The sequence below is a fragment of the Lepus europaeus genome, unplaced genomic scaffold (genome assembly GCF_033115175.1).
Source record: "Lepus europaeus isolate LE1 unplaced genomic scaffold, mLepTim1.pri SCAFFOLD_30, whole genome shotgun sequence".
Classification (NCBI taxonomy): Eukaryota; Metazoa; Chordata; class Mammalia; order Lagomorpha; family Leporidae; genus Lepus; species Lepus europaeus.
This window is the reverse complement of record NW_026909177.1, coordinates 3639555-3662252: the sequence shown is the minus strand read 5'-3', so window position 1 is coordinate 3662252 and position 22698 is coordinate 3639555.

The following is a 22698-nucleotide window of genomic DNA, read 5'->3' as shown; positions in this document are numbered from 1 at the left end:
ATAAAATGTTCCCCGATAAAAAACATTCAAAACAATAAAGTCCATTGATAATATCCAGAAAACACAAACACAGAGGCTATAGCAATATCTGGGATTGAGTTAGCCAAAACACAACCAGATATTTTCGGTTTCATCCTGTCGTATCCGGACAAAATGGTGTGGATTTCATATGCAATGGACCGAGAAAATCACAGTAAAAATTGTTTGGAGAAAAGCAAAGTCTTTTCGTTAGGCAAGTGCATAAAATGTCATCTAGACAAACAGAAACATCATGTTTGTTTGCCAGAGTTCCTCTAGCTTTCTCCATACAAAATACGAATATGTAGAGCTGGTGTCTCCATGTGGAACCAATTAGTGTTTCCAAGAACAAAATTAAGCACTCAGCTCTCTGCATCTTTGCTGAGCCGCCCGCCTGGCCTAGTCAGGTGTAATCTCTCCACTCCTTCCTCCTCCCCAGTCTCTCAGGCTCTGTCTCGAGAACTGCCCATCCGTTTTTACGGATGTCCCTTCCTAATAAACCTTGCTATTTTACCTCCCACTACTCTCTGTCTCACGCCTGAATTCTTTCTTGCATGGAGACAAGAACCCTGCAATTTCTCCGGTAACATTTTTGGCAACCACGAAGGGATTTTGAGAAGACATCGGAGGTCAGTATTCCTTCCCTCAAGCAGGACCGGATCTGTGGAAGTGACCGTTGAGTGTCCGGCACCCCACAGCTCTCCGAGAACGTGGAGTCCCCCCGGCCATGGCTTAGGTATGGCCGAAACTCCAGAGGGATTGTAAGGAACGGGAGGGCGATTAGGAAGGGCAGTTGGCTGAGAGCCTGGAGACCCCCTGAGCTCGCTTTGGCTTCCCGGCGGCCAGACTGCGACCCGAGGACCAGGTCTCTCTCTTGGAGGGACACCTGGTCACGCTGCCTACTGCTACGCAAGCAGGGCTTAGCTTCGGTCGAGGCTAATATTGGCCCTCCAGGTAAACTCGGACAACTAGGTAGTGGGCACTCTTGAGTGATAGGAGATTTCAAACCCCACTCAGCCCCCAGACATCAGGGCCTTTTCCCTTTGCTCTCCTCCAGCTGAGATTCATAGGGGAAGGTGAGGGCAGCCGCTCACATCTTGTCCACCTAGGTAAAAGCTGTTACGAGTTAACCCTTTCCAACCTGGTAGAAGGCTTTCGTCTTTGCAGCTTATGGTAGCTTTGGTGTGTCTTGAAGTTTTTCTGAGCTATTACTGTTGCTAAGCTTTGATTGTCTGAGGACTGAATCTGGAAAGGAGCTCAAGTTAACTATCTGTTTTAATTGACTGAGTGTTTGCAGTAGTCCTGATTGATCTGGCTTTGGCTGAATTATAGGAGGTCCCAGCACTCTTGGTGAAATGGCGCACCTACCCAACCCCACGGCCAGTCCTCCAGGCCCTGGTGTGCACAGTCTTCCCTGTAAATGGGGGACCACAGCCTTTCTCTGCACTCTATTCCAGTCCACGTGGCCTGCTGCACCCTGGCAGGCATAGCCAGATATCTAGGAAGAGCACGCCCCCCCCCCTCCAGGGCTGCTTTTTTTTCCTCCCCTGGAGGAATTTCCAATTCAATACTTACTACTGCTGGCCTTACCTAAGGGAGCCAGAACCTTAATCCATTAACCCTTTCCAACCTGATGGGTTTTTCTCTTTGCAGTTAATGGAAGCCTAAGCAATGGGTCATATGCTGATGTCTAGTTCTTTTCTCTGCTGCTGTCCCTGACTTATCTGATGAGAGTGTTCGTTCACGTGCCTTGAAGGTTTCGCATTTTTCTATTGCCATTATGAGTCTTGATTGGGAAAACTGCAACACAAAGTTATTTATGTTGTTTATCTGTTTTCAGTGTTTGAGTGATTACCCAACTGATCAGGAATGTACTAATTGTTGGCTAAACCGCTTGACTCTGACAGCTTAAATTCTAAACCGAGTCTTCCAACTTTGGGCTTCCAGTCGGATCCCTGGAACTCTCAAAGGATGAGACTCTAAAATTTGTTAAAGTAACAGCTGCTTGAGTCAATTCAGATTATGTGAAATGTATTAAAATGTTGTAATTGGCGTCAGACCTATGCTGTATTCATGTTCTTGCTTTCCAGCTAGAGTGGCCTTACGAAAATGAGTAAATTCTGTGTATACAAGCCTTTATGTTGTTAACTAAAGTAAGCCAATACAGATTGGTTCAGAGAATTAAGTTAATGCCAAAGCCCTTCGGTTTGCTTGGTAGCTCACTTGCTCGGTTTTACATGTCTTTGATATGCTTTCAACTTGTTTCTCTTAACGATGAAGATCTTTCCAAAGTTGTAAACATGTACTAGTGTCCGTGTTTGCTGTCCAGGAGGAGTTATTCTTATGTTACTTAAAAGCATCGAAATATAATTTTGACTTTCTATTCAGATAATGGTGTGGTATTCAGTAATAACTCAGTGTCTTAAGCCATCTAGGCATCAATGCTAAGCAAAATGTGGGAAAATGTATTGTGTACTTTTCACATCTTAAATTCGATAAGAAAGACTGTTTGAGTTTGTTAGCATGTATTCTCATAGATTGTCCATACATGACAATTCAAGACTATGTAAAAGTAACTACAGGTATAATGTTTCAGAAGGTGTGAGCAAGTCATGAAAAGTTTTAAAAGGTTTACAACTTTAAATTGTTTACAGAGTTTTCTTTAAGTTGAGTGCTAAGGCCAAAATTACATTAACCTAAAGTTGAAGTCTGACCTAAAGTTGAAGTCTGATCTTCTGTTACAACAATGAGGTTTCTAAAAAAAAAAAAAAACGTGCACTAATGTTAGTAAATATCTGGAAATGGTCTAAGTCGTAAATCAACAGTGTCTGCTTAATCGGTTGCTCTGCCATTTCTAGAGTTAGGTCGTGTAAGCTCTTTTTGACTCTGTTAAATAGTTCTGAATTATGTGAACCCTTATGTGCAAGGTTTTTTATTTCTGGTTTATTCGACAACAAGAGATATAGAATTCATGTTCTGCCCAAGTAATCTATTGTGTGCTCTACTGTCTCTGTTAAGTTCAGATTGATGAAAAGCATTGTTAAATATTATGATTAGATCTGGTTTAAAAGGGTTAAAATCACCCTAAATGAATGGCTATCATTTCAGGATGTTAAGGAATTCTATTTTGACCAGATACTCTAAGTTCTCTTGGCACCTTTAACAGACTTTCTGAAAATCAAAGTTCTAAATTATCCGGACTTTTGACATCCCCAGAGGGCCCCTGGAGATGTCAAAAGAGATCTCTCTCATCTTGCAGAGATAATAATCAATCAGCTGTTTAGATTAAAAGTGGTGCCAAGATGTGAAATGATGCTAAACTTCAGCTATAAATGTGTTTCTTTCTAGCTGCTCCAGTCTCTGGCTCAGAAGCCAGATCCTTTAAAGAGGGACTGACAGAGTCTCCGTCCAGCTAACGCTGAACAACCAGGCATTGCTAGTTCAAATGTATTGCTAGTTCAAATGTGGATCAATCAGGAGGTCTAGCCAAAAGGGAGAAAGTGTTCCAGAAGAGACTTAGAGACAACAGGAGATGGTTATGCGGCAGATGCTAGAGAACTGGGTTCCAGGAGCCCAAGAAAACTCAAGTGTCCACAGGCTACACGGTGAAAGCCCAGAAGCCAAAAAAACTTAAACTTATGGGTTACACGGTAAGACTAGTTAAACCCGGAAACCCAGGCCCATAACCCACTGGCTACACGGTAAATAATCCGGAAGCCAAAGGATGGCAGAGACGAGTCTGCCACAATTTCTCCTCTAAGTCAGGCTACGCAGTAAGCACTGGTTAAACCGCCAGTTAAATTTGAAAGCCCAGGAAGTCAGTCTAGAGACCTGACTCGTTGCCTCACTTCTCCTCTTTTCTCTTCCAGAAGGGAAGTTACTACAGTTCTGCAGGACTCTCCACTGTGATGTACGGTTTGATCCCCAGACCTTATGTAAGGAATGGTTGACCTTTTCTGTAATAATGCCTGGCCAAACAGCATAGCCAGAATAAGAGGTTAAACTATGAAATAATGTGACAGCTACAGGGTGCCCCCTTAAAAGAGATTCGCATCTCTTGCAATTCTCTTCCAGCACCCCCTGGATAGGTCTGGGCCTCACGCACCCAGCCAGGCCTTAAACGTCTATCCAATAGTATTAAGCTTAGAGAAAGCCCTCCCTGCCTGTTCCTAAAAACAGGGCTTTCAGTAACAGCTAACTCAAATAGTCCTGCACCTTTTAACTCCCCTTTTAAACCAAATTAAGGGATAAATAGGAAGTTGTACTGATGACCTCAAAGTATGCAAGCAGGTCACCACAGTTGATCGTACCTAAAAGGTCATAGTTCTCCTCATGGGCACGGTCTTAACAAGAAAATATTAAGTGTCAGAATTTGCCCATGACCATAGTTTTTTTAGCTCACCCTGATATTAAAGAAATCAGGGTTGGGTTGAGCACCCCCTTGACTGACATCATAGAGGCTGCCTCCTTGGCCTACTTTATTAGAGACCAGGAGAACAAGCAGCAAGCTAGCAGAGGATAGGCAAGGCCAATCAATGGCTTTCTGCACGGTGATCTGCCATCAAGGAGACCCAGCAAGGCCAGTGCACCCCAAACAGCACCTGTTGCTGATATAAGGATCCAGGGCATTGGGCAAGCAGCTGTCGTGACAGAAACTGCCTTCTGTCAGCTCTGCCAAGAGCATGGTCACTGGACACGGAACTGCCCTGGGTGTCGAAGGACTCCTGGTTCAGAACCGCAGACCTTGTGGCCCTGAGCTAAAAAGCCTTTGGCTCTGCCCAGCCTCTGCCCAGCTTCTAGCTCCAGCCACTGCTATTGAGGGGATGGCCCAGGGTCAGTGAAACGCAAGTTGCCTATTTCTATCAGCCTCCTATTCAGCTCTCCTCCTAGTCCAGCCATGTAATGCCAGTCAACAGGGTGCCTCCCTTAAAAGAGATTCGCATCTCTTGCAATTCTCTTCCAGCACCCCCTGGATAGGTCTGGGCCTCACGCACCCAGCCAGGCCTTAGACATCTATCCAATAGTATTAAGCTTAGAGAAAGCCCTCCCTGCCTGTTCCTAAAAACAGGGCTTTCAGTAACAGCTAACTCAGGTAGTCCTGCACCTATTTGGACAGGTCCTCACTGAGGACTTAAAGGGACTATCTCTTGAGGGGGGTGCACAATAATCCATAATGTAGATGATTAAATGTAAATGATTTGTTAGTCTGTCTCCTTTCCCAGCCTGAGACTCTAGTCTTGTACATTGGCTTAACTTCCTAGCAAAACTAGCTACTAGGTATCTGGAAGAAAACAAAGCATTGCTAGTCCATTAGAGTGTTAATTATTTAACCCTTATCCTCTCCCCTGGGGAGAGAAAACCAGCCCCAGAGAGGATATGGGCCATGCAGCAAAGTCTGCAAACTTCAGGCAGTCCCAGCTTTTCTCTATCAGGTTACAGGTTCCTGATACAGGGAAACAGCACAGTTCCTAAACCAGGCTCTTGACAGGCAGGCAAAGCAGAGCCCCCTCCTTTGGGGTAAAGAGCAAACCACAGCCTTTGCTCAGCTAAAGGATGCTATGGCTAAAGCCCCTGTGCTAGGACTGCCAAGCCCAGAGAAACCCTCCCAGCTGTACATCACTGGGAGGCAGGGAGTCACCTTAGGAGGGTTAACTCAGGATCTGGGACCTGTTAATCAACCTGTGGGCTACTTTTCTAAAACCTAGACATGGTTGCACAAGGATGGCCTCACTGCCTAAAGACAATGGCAGCAGCTGCCTTGCTTACAGAAGAGGTATCTAGAATTACACTGGGGCAAGATATCGCCCTTTATACCTCACATCAAATAAATTCTCTATTAGAGCAAAAGGGCTCTCACTAGCTCACAGATAGTAGAATACTAAAATATCAGGTCCTCCTAGAAAACCCTCAGGTAAAAATAAGGCATTGCTCTACTCTAAACCCAGTTACTTTAATGCCAGTTCCGGGGGAAAGTGGTCCCCTCCACTCCTGTACTGAGACAATAGATCAAGTCTATAGTCTTAATCTATGCCAGCAGAAGGGACCTAAAAGCCCCCTGACTAATGCAGATGAGGTTTGGTTCACAGACAGAAACAGTTTTGTCAGACAGGACCTGCTTCTCAGGGTATGCAACAGTTACAGCATGGCACGTTATTGAAGCGTGCTCTGCCCCCAGGAACTTTTGCTCAGCTAGCAGAACTGATTGCCTTAAGCAGAGCTCTAGATCACACAAGGGATTTGTAAGGCATCTTCACTCTGCATGGAGACCTCAGTCTTCTGGTAAGGTAAGAAGAGCCAACCAGGCTCTATGGAAAACATCAAGTATAGAAATGTGTGCTTGGTAAGAAAGGTGTAGAAGGAAAGAGTGTTGTTGGTAAGAAGGGCTAAAAAGGAAAGAGCTTTTTAAATAAGGAAAGGACATGGTTTGTAAGAATGACTTTATCCTGATGGCTAGTTTACTCTAGACTGGAATGGAAATGGTGAAATGTTTAAAGTAAGTTGAAGAGGGTGTGTGGAAGTCACAAAAGGTTATAAAAGAAAGAAATATTAAACATGCTAACTGCTGCTCCGAGAGGTATCTGTGCCATGCTCCAGGAAGAATGTTGTCTCTGTGTCAATCAGACTGGACAGGTACAAACCCAAATTTGTACTTTTCCTGGACAATTCGAAACAGCTCCAGGACCAGGCCAAGCAGGGCTGGGATTTCTGCCCTGACATCTGGTCATGGAAATCCTGCCTATTTCCTCTCCTTGGCCCAATAACTTCTGTAATCTTGCTGCTTCTCTTTGGACCTTGTGTTTTTAATGCCCTTGTTCCTTTTGTCTCTAACAGACTAAAGGCTGGCAGACTCCAAATGGTCGTCAGACAAGGCTTCCAGCCCATTCCATTGGACGACCTGAGCAGCCCCCTGGACCGAGCAGCACAGTCTTTCCAAGACCACTGTCACACACCATAAGACAGTTAGCAAGAGGAAATACCCAAATCTCCCTCGACGCCCACATGCCAGCTTTGAAGAAGTTACAGAAGACAGAACTCCATCCATAATCCCAAAAAGAATTTTGGGTATTACCTCTTGAGGGGGGAATGTTAGGTAGGAAGTCAGTTATGAGCTTATGTGTGTGTAACAGGCCTAAAGAGAAGACATCTATGTCCAGCATATGCATCTGCATCTCAAAGTCATCCCGATAATGTTTCTGGGGCAGCATCCTGCCCTGCCCTGCCCCCTTCTGCCTGACAATCTTCCACAATCTCCCAGGTGCAGCCCAGTATCTGCATCTCAAACACCCTGCTCCCTTCCTCAGGTCTGATAACATTTGCATCCATAAAGTCCTTTGTTTCAGACCTTCAAGAGAAGTTTTTCTATTTACATCCAAAAAGCCCTTTGTTCCAAGAGGAGCAGAGGTGGGGAAGCAAGAACCATCTCCTTAAAAACACCCAACCTCAACTGGACTGCGGGCTCAGCTCTCTGCATCTTTGCTGAGCTGCCCACCTGGCCTGGCCAGGTGTACACTCCACTCACCCATGCAGCCCCACTCTCCCCCAGGTCCTATCTGGAGAGGTGCCCATCTATTTTTACGGATGTCCCTACCCTAATAAACCTTGCTATTTTACCTCCCACGAAAAAAAAAATAAAAAATAAATAAATGTTCCCTGATAAAAAACATTCAAAACAATAAAGTCCATCGATAATATCAGGAATACACAAACACAGAGGCCGTAGCAATATCTGGGATTGAGTTAGCCAAACCACAACCAGATATTTCTGGTTTCATCCACTCATTTCCGGACAAACTGGTGTAGAATTCGTATACAATGGACTGAGAAAATCACAGTAAATATGGATTTGGAGAAAAGCAAAGTCTTTTCGTTAGGCAAGTGCATAAAATGTCATCTATACAAACAGAAATATGATGATTGTCTGCAGCAGTTCCCCTAGCTTTCTCCCTTGAAAATACAAATGTGTAGCACTGGAGTGTCCATGTGCAACCAATTACTGTATACATGCTCAAAATAAAATGTTGCCCGATAAAAAACATTCAAACAATAAAGTCCATGGATAATATTCAGAAAAAACAAACAGAGGCTGTAGCAATATCTGGGATTGAGTTAGCCAAAAAAAACCAGATATTTCCGGTTTCATCCAGTCATATCCGGACAAAGTGGTGTGGAATTCGTATGCAATGGACCCAGAAAATCACAGTAAAAATGGTTTTGGAGAAAAGCAAAATCTTTTCGTTAGGCAAGTGCATAAAATGTCATCTATAGAAACAGAAATATCATGCTTGTTTGCCGCAGTTCCTCTAGCTTTCTCCCTAGAAAATACGAATGTGTAGAGCTGGTGTCTCCATGTGGAACCAATTAGAGTTTCCATGCACAAAATTAAATGTTGCATGTTAAAAAATATTCAACACAATAAAGTCGGTGGATAATATCAGGAATACACAAAAAAAGAGGCTGTAGTAATATCTGGGATTGAGTTAGCCAAAACAAATCCGGATATTTCCGGTTTCATCCAGTCCTATCTGGACAAAGTTTTGTGGAATTCGTATGCAATGGACCAAGAAAATCACTGTAAAAATGGTTTTGGAGAAAAGCAAAGTCTTTTCTTTAGACAAGTGCATAAAATGTTATCTATACAAACAGAAATTTCATGTTTGATGCCGCAGTTCCTCTAACTTTCTCTCTAGAAAATACGAATGTGTAGAGCTGGTGTTCCCATGACGAACCAATTAGTGTTTCTATGGTACAAAATTAAATTTTCCCTGATAAAAACATTCAAAACAATAAAGTCCATTGATAATAAGCAGAAAAAACACAAACACAGAGGCTTTCACAATATTTTGGATTGAGTTAGCCAAAACACAACCGGATATTTCTGTTTTCATTCAGTCATATCCGGACAAAGTGGTGTGGAATTCGTATGCAATGGACCGAGAAAATCACAGTAAAAATGGTTTTGGAGAAAAGCAACGTCTTTTCATTAGGCAAGTCCATAAAATGTCATCGATACAACCAGAAATATCATGTTTGTTTGCCACAGTTCCTCTAGCTTTCTCCCTAGAAAATACAAATATGTAGAGCTGTTGTCTAAATGTGGAAACAATTAGTGTTTCCAAGAAAAAATTAAATGTTCCCCGATAATAAAAAATAATTCAAATAATATAGTCCGTGGATAATATCAGGAATACACAAACTCAATTCTGTAGCAATCTGGGATTGAGTTACCCAAAACAAAACCGGATATTTCCGGTTTCATCCAGTCATATCAGGACAAACTGGTGTGGAATTCCTATGTAATGGACCCTGAAAATCACAGTAAGAATGGTTTGGAGAAAAGCAAAGTCTTTTCGTTAGGCAATGCATAAAATGTCATCTATACAAACAGAAATATTATGTTTGTTTTCTGCAGTTCTTCTAGCTTTCTCCCAAGAAAATACGAATGTGTAGAGCTGGTGTCCCCATGATGAACCAATTAGTGTTTCAACGGTACAAAATTAAATGTTCCCTGATAAAAACATTCAAAACAAAAGACTTTAAGTCGCCATGTTTAAAATTATAAACTCATCAACCAACAAGAGGCACTTGCTTACTTCACATTATTTTGGAAAGCACCTGTAGGATTTTACAAGTATTTAAAGTCTTTTGTCATCCATAGTTATATATGATGTGCTGCTCATAAAACTAAAGCATTGTTGGTTCTGTGTTTAGCTGTCCTCCTATAGGATCCTATGGACTTTTTCCAGCCACTTTTATTGTATTCAGTAATTTGGAATGGCTCTGTAAACAGATGAAGCCAATAATGTATTAACAGTACCAACTGAGAGATAGTATGGTTAACTGATGTTACTAAAAACAAAAAGCAATTTAAATCAATTGGCAATCTACAAAAAGAGTTAAAGATTTTAAAAGCTATTATTAAAATTGCTATATTGGTCTATTATGCTATGTTACATGTGTGTACATATTGTATGTCCACAGGGGGAAATTTTATTAAGAGTTTTATTTTCAATGGCTTATAGATAAGATTGTCCATAAATTTAAGCTGCTAAAATCAATCAAAGATACATTTTAATTTGTGTGACCTGAATCTGTGTATCATATGTTTTAAACGTGTTGGTAGAAAGAAACTAAAAACATTTTATATGGTTGTGCTTAAGTTTACTGGCTAAACAAACTACACCATGTTAGATATTTAAGAGGTGTTTTCAAATACATGATTCTTAAAATTTATAGAAGGCATTGGACCTTCTGGTAAATGTTTTCTTAAGTTGTTATCTAATGGTTGAAACGGTTTGCTAAGTATTCATGTAATATTGCTATTGTCAGCAAGCGATCTAGGACTTGCTCCCTCATTTCTCTATTCTAAGCCCAACTTGTTCTTTCATTTCTCTATCTCTTCAAGGTAGGAAACTAATTCTATTCTGAAGGAATCTATAGGATGCACAATTTAATCTTTAGACCTTATAAAAGAGATGGCTAACATTTTTCTGTAATAGCATAGCCAAAATAAGAACTTAAATAATAATCTCATAGCTAGATTCACTTCGCCATCAGCGAAGTATACAGTAAGTAGAAAAAACCTCCCTTTCAGACCAAAGGGAAAGAAAGTTTTTAAGTGAGAATATAATTTTCCTCATGGGCATTGTCTACCTTAGAAAAACTACCTACAGAACATGCCTGTGACTATAGACTTGTAGTTCAGGCCACTGAAGATTAGAGATGGGACACGGGCACTCCCTTGACTTGCATCCTCTGGTCTGCTTTAACACAAACCAGGAGGAAAAGAAAGCTCGGCATCAGAATCAATGGGTGGCAGGCCTATTAATGGCTGATCTGTACAGTGATCTGCCCTCAAGGAGACCCAACAGGCCAGTCCACTGCAGTGGCTTTCAATGTGGTAAGCCTGGGCTTCAGCAGAAGTCAGCTTGTGAAGAGCCATGGCAGCTCTGCCAAGAGTTGGATCACTGGAAATGGACCTGCCCTGGAGTCGAAGGATGCCCAGGTCAGAGCCACAGATCTTATTGGCTCTAAGCTGAAAAGCCCTTCACTCAGCCCAACTTCCAAAGTGACCACTGCAGCTGAGGGGATGGTCAAGTAGGGTCAGCAACATTGCAGGCAGAACTGTAAATTTCTTGTTAGAGATGCCCCCTGCCTTTTACCTGGCCAGCTCTCCTCCCAGGCCAGCCAAGTAATGAAAGTCAACAGAGTGCCTTCCCCTAGGAGGTTCACACCTCCCTTAGGATATACCCCATGGGAAGAGATAGATAGGTCTGGGACTCTGAATTTACAAGGCCTAAAGCCCACCAGATTATTATCAAGCCCCTTCTAGCAGGTTCTATTTGTCTCTCAATCAGAAAAATTACTTGTAGCTTAGACAGCACCTTTCTTAGCTCCTCTAATAATGACTCTGTCCTTTGTTCTAGGCCCTGTCTAGCACACTTGGGCCTCATTCCTTTGTAATCATAACCTCTACTCTACCACCAAGGGCTCTACTCCCAACCTGTGTGTACTGATGGTCCTCTTCCCCACTTAATGCTGTATAATTGTTCAAACCTGGTAAATGCCACTCTTAGGATCATTGGTTACTATCCTCACTCTGTCTTTTATGACCTGGTCTAAATATGATCAGAGTCGGCAAATTTGGAAGGCTTCCTTAGACTTGGCAACTCATGACAACAGCCTAGGGTGGTTACTGGTGCCATAGAGTGTCATTTTGGTGGGTCAACAACAGGAGCCACTGTGCACTTGCTCCTCATGTGGGATCTCTGTCCTTAATGTGCTGTACATTTTGATTTAATGCTATAACTAGTACTCAAACAGTATGATTCACTTTGTGTTTCTATGTGGGTGCAAACTGTTGAAATCTTTATACTAAATTGATCTTCTGTATATAAAGAGAATTGAAAATGAATCTTGATGCAAATGGAAGGGGAGAGTGAGCAGGAGAGGGGAGGGTTGCGTGTGGGAGGGAAGTTATGGTAGGGGGAAGCTATTGTAATCCATAAGCTGTACACTGGAAATTTATATTCATTAAATAAAAATTAAAAAAGAAAACAAAAACAAAACAAAAAATGTTTTTGGAGAAAAGCAAAGTCTTTTCATTACGCAAGTAGATAAAATATCATCAATACAAACAGAAATATCCTGTTTGTATGCAGTAGTTCCTCTAGCTTTCTCTATAGCAAACGCGAACGTGTAGAGCTGGTGTCTCCATGTGGAATCAATTAGAGTTTCCAAGCACAAAATTAAATGTTCCCTGATAATAAACATTCAAAATAAATAAAGACCGTGGATAATATCAGGAATACACAAACAAAGAGGCAGTAACAATATCTGGGATTGAGTTAGCCAACACAAATCCGGATATTTCCTGGTTTCATCCAATCATATCCGGACAAACTGGTGTGGAATTGGTATGCAATGGACCGAAAAAATCAGAGTAAAAATGGTTTTGGAGAAAAGCAAAGTCTTTTGGTTAGGCAAGTGCATAAAATGTCATCATTACAAACAGAAATATCATGTATGTTTGCCGAAGTTACTCTAGCTTTCTCCCTAGAAAATAAGAATGTGTAGAGCTGCTGTCTGCATGTGGAACCAATTAGTGTTTCCAAGCACAAATTTAAATGTTCCCTGAAAAAACACTTTGAAAAAAATAAAGTCCGTGGATAATATCAGGAATACACAAACACAAGGCTGTAGCAATATCTGGGATTGAGTTAGCCAAAAGAAAACCGGATATTTCCGGTTTCATCCAGACATATCTGGACAAACTGGTGTGGAATTCTTATGCAATGGACCAAGTAAATCAGAGTAAAAATGGTTTTGGAGAAAAGCAAAGTCTTTTCGTTAGGCAAGTCCATAAAATGTCATCTACAAAAACAGAAATATCATGTTTGTTTGCCGCAGTTCCTCTAGCTTTCTCCCTAGAAAATACGAATATGTAGCGCTGGTGTCTCCATGTGGATCCAATTACTGTATCCAAGTTCAAAATCAAATGTTCCCCGATAAAAAACATTCAAAACAATAAAGTCCATTGATAATATGCAGAAAACACAAAATAGAGGCTGTAGCAATATCTGGGATTGAGTTAGCCATAAAAAAACCGGATATTTCTGGTTTCATCCAGTCATATCCGGACAAACTGGTGTGGAATTCGTATGCAATTGTCCGAGAAAATCAGAATAAAAATGGTTTTGGAGAAAAGCAACGTCTTTTGGTTAGGCAACTGCATAAAATGTCATCTATACAAACAGAAATATCATGTTTGTTTGCGGCAGTTCCTCTAGCTTTCTCCCTAGAAAATATGAATGTGTAGAGCTGGTGTCTCCATGTGGAACCAATTAGTGTTTCCAAGCACAAAATTAAATGTTCCCTGATAAAAACATTCAAAACAATATAGTCCATGGATAATATCAGGAATACAAAAACACACAGGCTGTAGCAATATTTCTGATTGAGTTAGGCAAAACAGAACGAGATATTTCCGGTTTCATCCAGTCATATCCTGACTAAGTGTAGTGGAATTCCTATGCAATGGACCGAGAAAATCACAGTAAGAATTGTTTTGGAGAAAAGCAAAGTCTTTTCGTTAGGCAAGTGCATAAAATGTTATCTCGATTAACAGAAATATCATGTTTGTTTGCCTAGTTCCTCTAGCTTTCTCCATGGAATATACGACTATGTAGAGCTGGTGTCTCCATGTGGAAACAATTAGTGTTTCACAGCAAAAAATTAAATGTTCCCTGATAAAAAACATTGAAAACAATAAAGTCCATCGATAATATCAGGAATACACAAACACAGAGGCTTTACCAATATCTGGGATTGAGTTAGCCAAAACAAAACCGGATATTTCCGGGTTCATCCAGTCATATCCGGATAAAGTGGTTTGGAATTCTTATGCAATGGACCAAGGAAATCACAGTAAAAATGGTTTTGGATAAAATCAAAATCTTTTCATTAGGCAAGTAGATAAAATATCATCGATACAAACAGAAATATCAGGTTTGTTTGCCACAGTTCCTCTAGCTTTCTCCCTAGAAAATATGAATGTGTAGAGATGGTGTCCCATGATGAACCAATTAGTGTTTTCAAGCAAAAAAATAAAAATTCCCCGATATAAACATTCAAAACAATAAAGTCTGTGGATAATATCAGGAATACACAAACACAGATTCTGTAGCAATATCTGGGATTGAGTTTGCTAAAACAAAACCGGATATTTCCAGTTTCACCCAGTCATATCCGCAGAAAGTCTTGTTTAAATTGTATACAATGGACCGAGCAAATCATAGTAAAAATTGTTTTGGAGAAAAGCAAAGTCATTTCGTAAGGCAAGGAATAAAATGTCATCTAGACAAACAGAAATATCATGTTTGTTTTCTGCAGTTCCTCTAGATTCCTACCTAGAAAATACGAATCTGTTCAGCTGGTGTCTCCATGTGGAACCAATAAGTGTTTCCAAGCACAAAATAAATGTTCCCTGTTAAAAACATTCAAAAAATTATGTCCATCGATAATATTCAGAAAACAAAAACACAGAGGCTTTAGCAATATTTTGGATTGAGTTAGCCAAAACAGAACCAGATATCTCTGTTTTCATCCATTCATATCCAGACAAAGTGGTGTGGAATTCGTATGCAATGGACCGACAAAATCACAGTTAAAATGCTTTTAGAGAAAAGCAAAGTCTTAAAGTTAGGCAAGTGCATAACATGTCATCTATTCAAACAGAAATATCATGTTTGTTTTTCGCAGTTCCTCTAGCTTTCTCTGCAGAAAATACAAATATGTAGAGCTCGTGTCTCCATGTGGAACCAACTAGTGTTTCGCAGCACAAAATTAAATGTTCCCGGATAAAAAACATTCAAAACAATAAAGTCTGTGGGTAATATCAGGAATTCACAAACACAGAGGTGGTAACAATATCAGGGATTGAGTTTGCTAAAAAAAAAACGGATATTTACGGTTTCATCCAGTCATATCCGGACAAACTGGTGTCGAATTCGTATGCAATGGACCAAGAAAATCACAGTAAAAATGGTTTTCATGAAATGCAATGTCTTTTCGTTAGGCAAGTTCATAAAATGTCATCTATACAAACAAAATATCATGTTTGTTTTTTGCAGTTCCTCTAGCTTTCTCCCTAGAAAATACAAATGTGTAGAGCTGGTGTCCCCATGATGAACCAATTAGTGTTTCTATGGTAAAAATTAAATGTTCCCTGACAATAACATTCAAAACAATAAAGTCCGTCGATAATGTCCAGAAAACACAAACACAGAGGCTGTAGCAATATTTTGGATTGAGTTAGCGCAAACACAACCGGATATTTATGGTTTCATACAGTCATATCCGTACTAAGTGGTGGGGAATTCGTATGCAATGGACCGAGAAAATCAGAGTAAAAATGGTTTTGGAGAAAAGCAAAGTCTTTTCATTGCGCAAGTGAATAAAATGTCATCGATACAAACAGAAATATCATGTTTGTTTCCCGTAGTTCCTCTAGGCTTCTCCCTAGAAAATACAAATATGTAGAGCTGGTGTCTCCATGTGGAACCAATTACTGTATCCAAGCTCAAAATACAATGTTCCAAGATAAAAAACATTCAAAACAATAAAGTCTGAGGATAATATCCAGAAAAAACAAACAGAGAGGCTGTAGCAATATTTGGGATTGAGTTAGCAAAAAAAAAAAAAAACAAACAAACAAAAAAAAAACGGATATTTCCGGTTTCATCCAGTCATATCCGGACAAAGTGGCGAGTAATTCGTATACAATGGACCGAGAAAATCACAGTAAAAATGGTTTTGGAGAAAAGCAAAGTCTTTTCGTTAGGCAAGTGCATAAAATGTCATCTACACAAACAGAAATATTATGTTTGTTTGCTGCAGTTCCTCTAACATTCTCCCAAGAAAATAGGAATGTGTAGAGCTGGTGTCCCCATGAAGAACCAATTAGTGTTTCAACGGTACAAAATAAAATATTCCCTGATAAAAACATTCAAATAAATGAAGTCGGTTGATAATATCCAGTAAACTCAAACACAGAGGCTATCACAATATTTCAGCTGAGTTAGCGAAAAAAAAAAAAAACCGGATATTTCTGCTTTAATACAGTCATATCCAGACAAACTGGTGTGGAATTCGTATGCAATGGACCGAGAAAATCACAGTAAAAATGGTTTTGGAGAAAAGCAAAGTGTTTTCATTAGGCAAGTGCATAAAATGTCATCGATACAAACAGAAATATCATGTTTGTTTGCCGCAGTTCCTCTAGCTTTCTCCCTACAAAATACGAATGTGTAGAGCTGGTGTCTTATGTGGAAAGAATTAGTGTTTCAACGGTACAAAATTAAATGTTCCCTGATAAAAAACATTCAAAAAAATGAAGTCCGTGGATAACATCAGGAATACACAAACACACAGGCTTTCACAATATTTCCAATAGAGTTAGCCAAAACACAACCAGATATTTCTGGTTCCATCCAGTCATATCCGGACAAAGTGGGTTGGAATTCGTATGAAATGCACCGAGAAAATCACAGTAAAAATGGTTTTGGAGAAAAGCAAAGTCTTTTCATTAGGCAAGTACATAATATATCATCGATACAAACAGAAATATCATGTTTGTTTGCCGAAGTTCCTCTAGCTTTCTCCCTAGAAAATATGAATGTGTAGAGCTGGTGTCTCCATGTGGAACCAATTAGAGTTTCCAAGCACATAATTAAATGTTTCCCGATAAAAAAAAATTAAAAACAATAAAATCCGTGGATAATATCAGGAATACACAAACACAGAGCCTGTAGCAATATCTGGGATTGAGTTAGCCAAAACAAAACCGGATATTTCTGGTTTCATCCAGTTATAGGCACACAAACTGGTGTGGAATTCGTATGCAATGGTCTTGAGAAAATCACAGTAAAAATGGTTTTGGAGAAAAGCAAAGTCTTTTCGTTAAGCAAGTGCGTAAAATGTCATGGATACAAACAGAAATATCATGTTTGTTTGTCACATTTCCTCTAGCTTTCTCCATAGAAAATATGAATGTGTAGAGTTGGTGTCCCCATGATGAACCAATTAGTGTTTTCAAGCAGAAAATTAAATGTTCCCTGATAAAAAACATTCAAAACCATAAAGTCCATGGATAATATCCGGAAAACACAAACACAGAGGCTGTAGTAATATCTGGGTTTAACTTAATAAAAAAAAAAGGGGGATTTTTCCGGTTTCATAGAGTCATATCCGGACAAACTGGTGTGGAATTCGTATGCCATGGACCGAGAAAATCACAGTAAAAATGGTTTTGGAGAAAAGCAAATTCTTTTCCTTAGGCAAGTACATAAAATGTCATCTATACAAACAGAAATATCATGTTTGTTTGCCACAGTTCTTCTAGCATTCTCCATAGAAAATACGAATGTGTAGAGCTTGTGTTCCCATGATGAACCAATTAGTGTTTCTACGATACAAATTTAAATGTTCCCTGATTAAAACATTCAAAACAATAAATTCCATCGATAATATCCGGAAAACACAAACACAAAGGGTTTCAAATATTTCGGATTGAGTTACACAAAACACAGCTGGAATTTTCCGGTTTCTTCAAGTCATATCCGGAAAAAGTGTGTGGAATTCCTATGCAATGGACCGAGAAAATCACAGTAAAAACGGTTTTGGAGAAAAGCAAAGTCGTTTCGTTAGGCAAGTGCATGAAATGTCATCTACACAAACATGAATATCATGTTTGTTTGCCGCAGTTCCTCTAGCTTTCTCCCAAGAAAATACGAATGTGTAGAGCTGGTGTCCCCAGGATGAACCAATTAGTGTTTCTACGGTACAAAATTAAATATTCCCTGATAAAAACATTAAAAACAATAAAATCCATTGATAATATCCAGAAAACACAAACACAGATGCTGTTGCGGTATCTGGGATTGAGTTCGCCAAAACAAAAATAGATATTTCCAGTTTCATCAATCACATCCGGACAAACTCCTGTGGAATTCATATGCAATGGACCGAGACAATCACAGTACAAAAAGTTTTGGAGAAAAACAAAGTTTTTTCGTTAGGCAAGTGCATAAAATGTCATCTAGACCAACAGAAATATCATGTTGTTTGCCGCAGTTCCTCTAGCTTTTTCCCTAGAAAATACTAATGTGTAGAGCTGATGTCTCCATGTGGAACCAATTACTGTATCCAAGCTCAAAATTAAATGGTCCCCGATAAGAATCATTCTAAACAATAAAGTCCATTGATAATATCCAGAAAAAACAAACACAGAGGCTGTAGCCATATCTGGGATTCAGTTAGCCAAAACGAAACCGGATATTTCCGGTTTCATTCAGTCATATCCAGTAAACTGGTGTGGAATTCGTATGCAATGGACCGAGAAAATCACAGTAAAAATGGTTTTGGAGAAAAGCAAAGTCTTTTCGTTAGGCAAGTGCATAAAATGTCATCTATACAAACAGAAATATCATGTTTGTTTGTAGCAGTTCCTCTACCTTTCTCCCTAGAAAATACGAATGTATTCAGCTGGTGTCCCCATGTGGACCAATTACTGTATCCTAGCTCAAAATAAAATGTTCCCCGATAAAAACATTCAAAACAATAAAGTCCATCGAAAATATCCAGAAAACACAAACACAGAGGCTGTAGCAATATCTGGGGTTGAGTTAGCCAAAACAAAACCGGAGATTTCAGGTTTCATCCAGTCATATCCGGAAAAAGTGGTGTGGAATTCGTATGCAATGGACCGAGAAAATCACAGTACAAATGGTTTTGGAGAAAAGCAAAGTCTTTTCGTTAGGCAATTGCATACAATATCATCTATAGAAACAGAAATATCATGTTTGTTTGCCGCAGATCCTCTAGGTTTCTCCATAGAAAATACGAATGTGTAGAGCTGGTGTCTCCATGTGGAAAATACGAATGTGTAGAGCTGGTGTCCCTATGATGAACCAATTAGTGTTTCTACGGTACAAAATTAAATGTTCCCTGATAAAAATATTCAAAGCACTAAAGTCCATCAACAATATCCAGAAAACACAAACAAAGAGGCTTTCACAATATTTCAGATTTAGTTAGCCTAAACAAAACGGGATATTTCTGGTTTCATCCAGTGATATCCCGACAAGGTGGTTTGGAATTCGGATGCAATGGACAGAGAAAATTAAAGTAAAAACGGCTTTGGAAAAAGCAAAGTCTTTTCTTTAGGCAAGTGCATAAAATGCCATCTATACAAACAGAAATATCATGTTTTTTTTTGCCGCAGTTCCTCTAGCTTCCTGCCTAGAAAATACGAATATATTCAGCTGGTGTCCCCATGTGGAACCAATTACTGTATCCAAGCTCAAACTAAAATGTTCACCGATAAAAAACATTCAAAAAAATAAAGTAATTTGATAATATCCAGAAAACAAAAACAAAGAGGCTTTCACAATATTTCGGATTTAGTTAGCCAAAACACAACCGGATATTTATGGTTTCATCCAGTCATATCTGTGCAAAGTGGTGTGGAATTCATATGCATTGGGCGTTGAAAATCAGAGTAAAGTGGTTTTGGAGAAAAGCAAAGTCTTTTCGTTAGGCAAGCGCATAAAACGTCATCTAGACAAACAGAAATATCATGCTTGTTTGCCACAGTTCCTCTAGCTTTCTCCCAAGAAAATACGAATGTGTAGAGATGGTGTCTCCATGTGGAACGAATTGGTGATTACAAACACAAAATGAAATATTCCCTGATTAAAAAAACATTCAAAACAATAATTCCGTGGATAATATCAGGAATACACAAACACAGAGTCTGTAGCAATATCTCGGATTGAGTTAGCCAAAACAAAACCGGATATTTCCGGTTTCATCCAGTCATATCCGGACAAACTGGTGTGGAATTCATATGAAGTGTACTGAAAAAATCAGAGTAAAAATGGTTTTTAGGAAAAGCAAAGTCTTTTCGTTAGGCAAGTGCATAAAATGTCATCTATACAAACAGAAATATCATGTTTGTTTGTCGCAGTTGCTCTGGCTTTCTCCCTAGAAAATACGAATGTGTAGAGCTGGTGTTCCCATGATGAACCAATTAAAGATTCTACGGTACAAAATTAAATGTTCCCTGATAAAAATATTCAAAACAATAAAGTCCATCAATATTATCCAGAAAACACAAACACAGAGGCTTTCACAATATTTGGGAATGAGTTAGCCAAAACACAACCGGATATTTCTGTTTTCATCCAGTCATATCCGGAAAAATTGGTTTGGAAAACGGAAGCAATGGACAGAGAAAATTAAAGTAAAAATGCTTTTGGAGAAAAGCAAAGTCTTTTTGTTAGGCAAGTGCATAAAATGTCATCGATACAAACAGAAATATCATGTTTGTTTGCACAGTTCCTCTAGCTTTCTCCATAGAAAATAGGAATGTGTAGAGCTGGTGTCTCCATGTGGAACCTATTACTGCATCCAAGCTGAAAATAAAATGTTCCCCGATAAAAAACATTCAAAAAAATAAAGTCCAATGAAATATCCAGAAAACACAAACACAGAGGCTTTCACAAAATTTCGGATTGAGTTAGCCTAAACACAACCGGATATTTCTGGTTTCATCCAATGATATCCAGACAAACTGCATTGGAATTTGTATGCAATGGACCGAGAAAATCACAGTAAAAATGGCTTTGGAGAATAGGAAAGTCTTTTCCTTAGGCAAGTGAATAAAATGTCATCTATACAAACAGAAATATCATGTTTGTTTGCCACAGTTCATCTAGCATTCTCCATAGAAAATAAGAATGTGTGGAGTTGGTGTTCCCATGATTAACCAATTGAAGTTTCTACGGTACAAAATTAAATGTTCCCTGATAAAAACATTCAAAACAATAATGTCCATCCATAATATCCAGAAAACACAAACAAAGAAGCTTTCACAATATTTTGGATTGAGTTTGCTAAAACACAACCAGATATTTCTGCATTCATCCAATCATATCCGGACGAAGTGGTGTGGAATTCGGATGCAATGGACCGAGAATATCACAGTAAAAATGGCTTTGGAGAAAAGCAAAGTCTTTTCGTTAGGCAAGTGCATAAAATGTCATCTATACAAACAGAAATACCATGTTTGTTTGTTGCAGTTCCTCTAGCTTTCTCCCCAGAAAATAGGAATGTATAGAGCTGGTGTTTCCACGTGGAACCAATTAGTGTTTCCAAGATCAAAATAAAATGTTCCCTGATAAAAAAACATTCAATACAATAAAGTCCATGGATAATATCAGGAATACACAAACACAGAGGCTGTAGCAATATCTGGGATTGAGTTAGCCAAAAAAGACCCGAATATTTCCGGTTTCATGCAGTCATATCCGGACAAAGTGGTGTGGAATTCCTATGTAATGGGTTGTGAAAATCACAGTAAAAACGGTTTTGGAGAAAAGCAAAGTCTTTTCGTTAGGCAAGTGCATAAAATGTCATCTATACAAACAGATTTATTATGTTTGTCGAAGTTCCTCAAGCTTTCTCCCTAGAAAATATAAATATGTTCACCTGGTGTCTCTATGTGGAACCAATTACTGTATCCAAGCTCAAAATAAAATGTTTCCCGATAAAAGACATTCAAAAAATAAAGTCCGTGGATAATATCAGGAATACACAAACACAGAGGCTGTAGCAATATTTTGGATTGAGTTAGCCAAAACACAACCAGATATTTCTTGTTTCATCCAGTCATATCCTGAAAAAGTGGTGTGGAATTCCTATTCAATGGGCTGAGAAAATCACAGTACAAATGCTTTTGGAGAAAAGCAAAGTCTTTTCGTTAGGCAAGTGCATAAAATGTCATCGATACAAACAGAAATATCATGTTTGTTTGCCGCAGTTCCTCTAGCTTTCTCCCTAGAAAATATGAATATATAGTGCTGGTGTCTCCATGTGGAACCAATTACTGCATCCAAGCTCAAAATAAAATATTCAACGATAAAAAAACATTCGAAACAGTAAAGTCCGTGGATAATATCCGGAAAACACAAACACAGAGGCTGTAGCAATATCTGGGATTCACAGAGCCAAAACAAAACCGGATATTTCTGGTTTCATCCAGTCATATCCGTACAAACTGGTGTGGAATTCGAATGCAATGGACCGAGAAAATCACAGTAAAATGGTTTTGGAGAAAAACAAAGTCTTTTCGTTAGGCAAGTGCATAAAATGTCATCTATACAAACAGAGATATCATGTTTTTTTTTTTTTGCAGTTCCCCTAGCTTTCTCCCTGGAAAATACGAATGTGTAGAGTTGGTGTTCCCATTATGAACCAATTAGTGTTCCAAGATCAAATAAAATGTTCCCTGATAAAAACATTCAAAACAATAAAGTCCGTGGATAATATCAGGAATACACAAACACAGAGTCTGTAGCAATAACTGGGATTGAGTTAGCCAAGGCAAAACTGGATATTTACGATTTCAACCAGTCAGATCCATACAAACTGGTGTGGAATTCGTATGCAATGCACCCAGAAAATCACAGTCAAAATGGTTTTGGAGAAAAACAAAGTCTTTTCGTTAGGCAAGTGCATAAATTGTCATCTATACAAACAGAAATATCATGTTGTTTGCCGCAGTTCCTCTAGCTTTCTCCACAGAAAATACGAATGTGTAGAGCTGGTGTCCTCATGATGAAC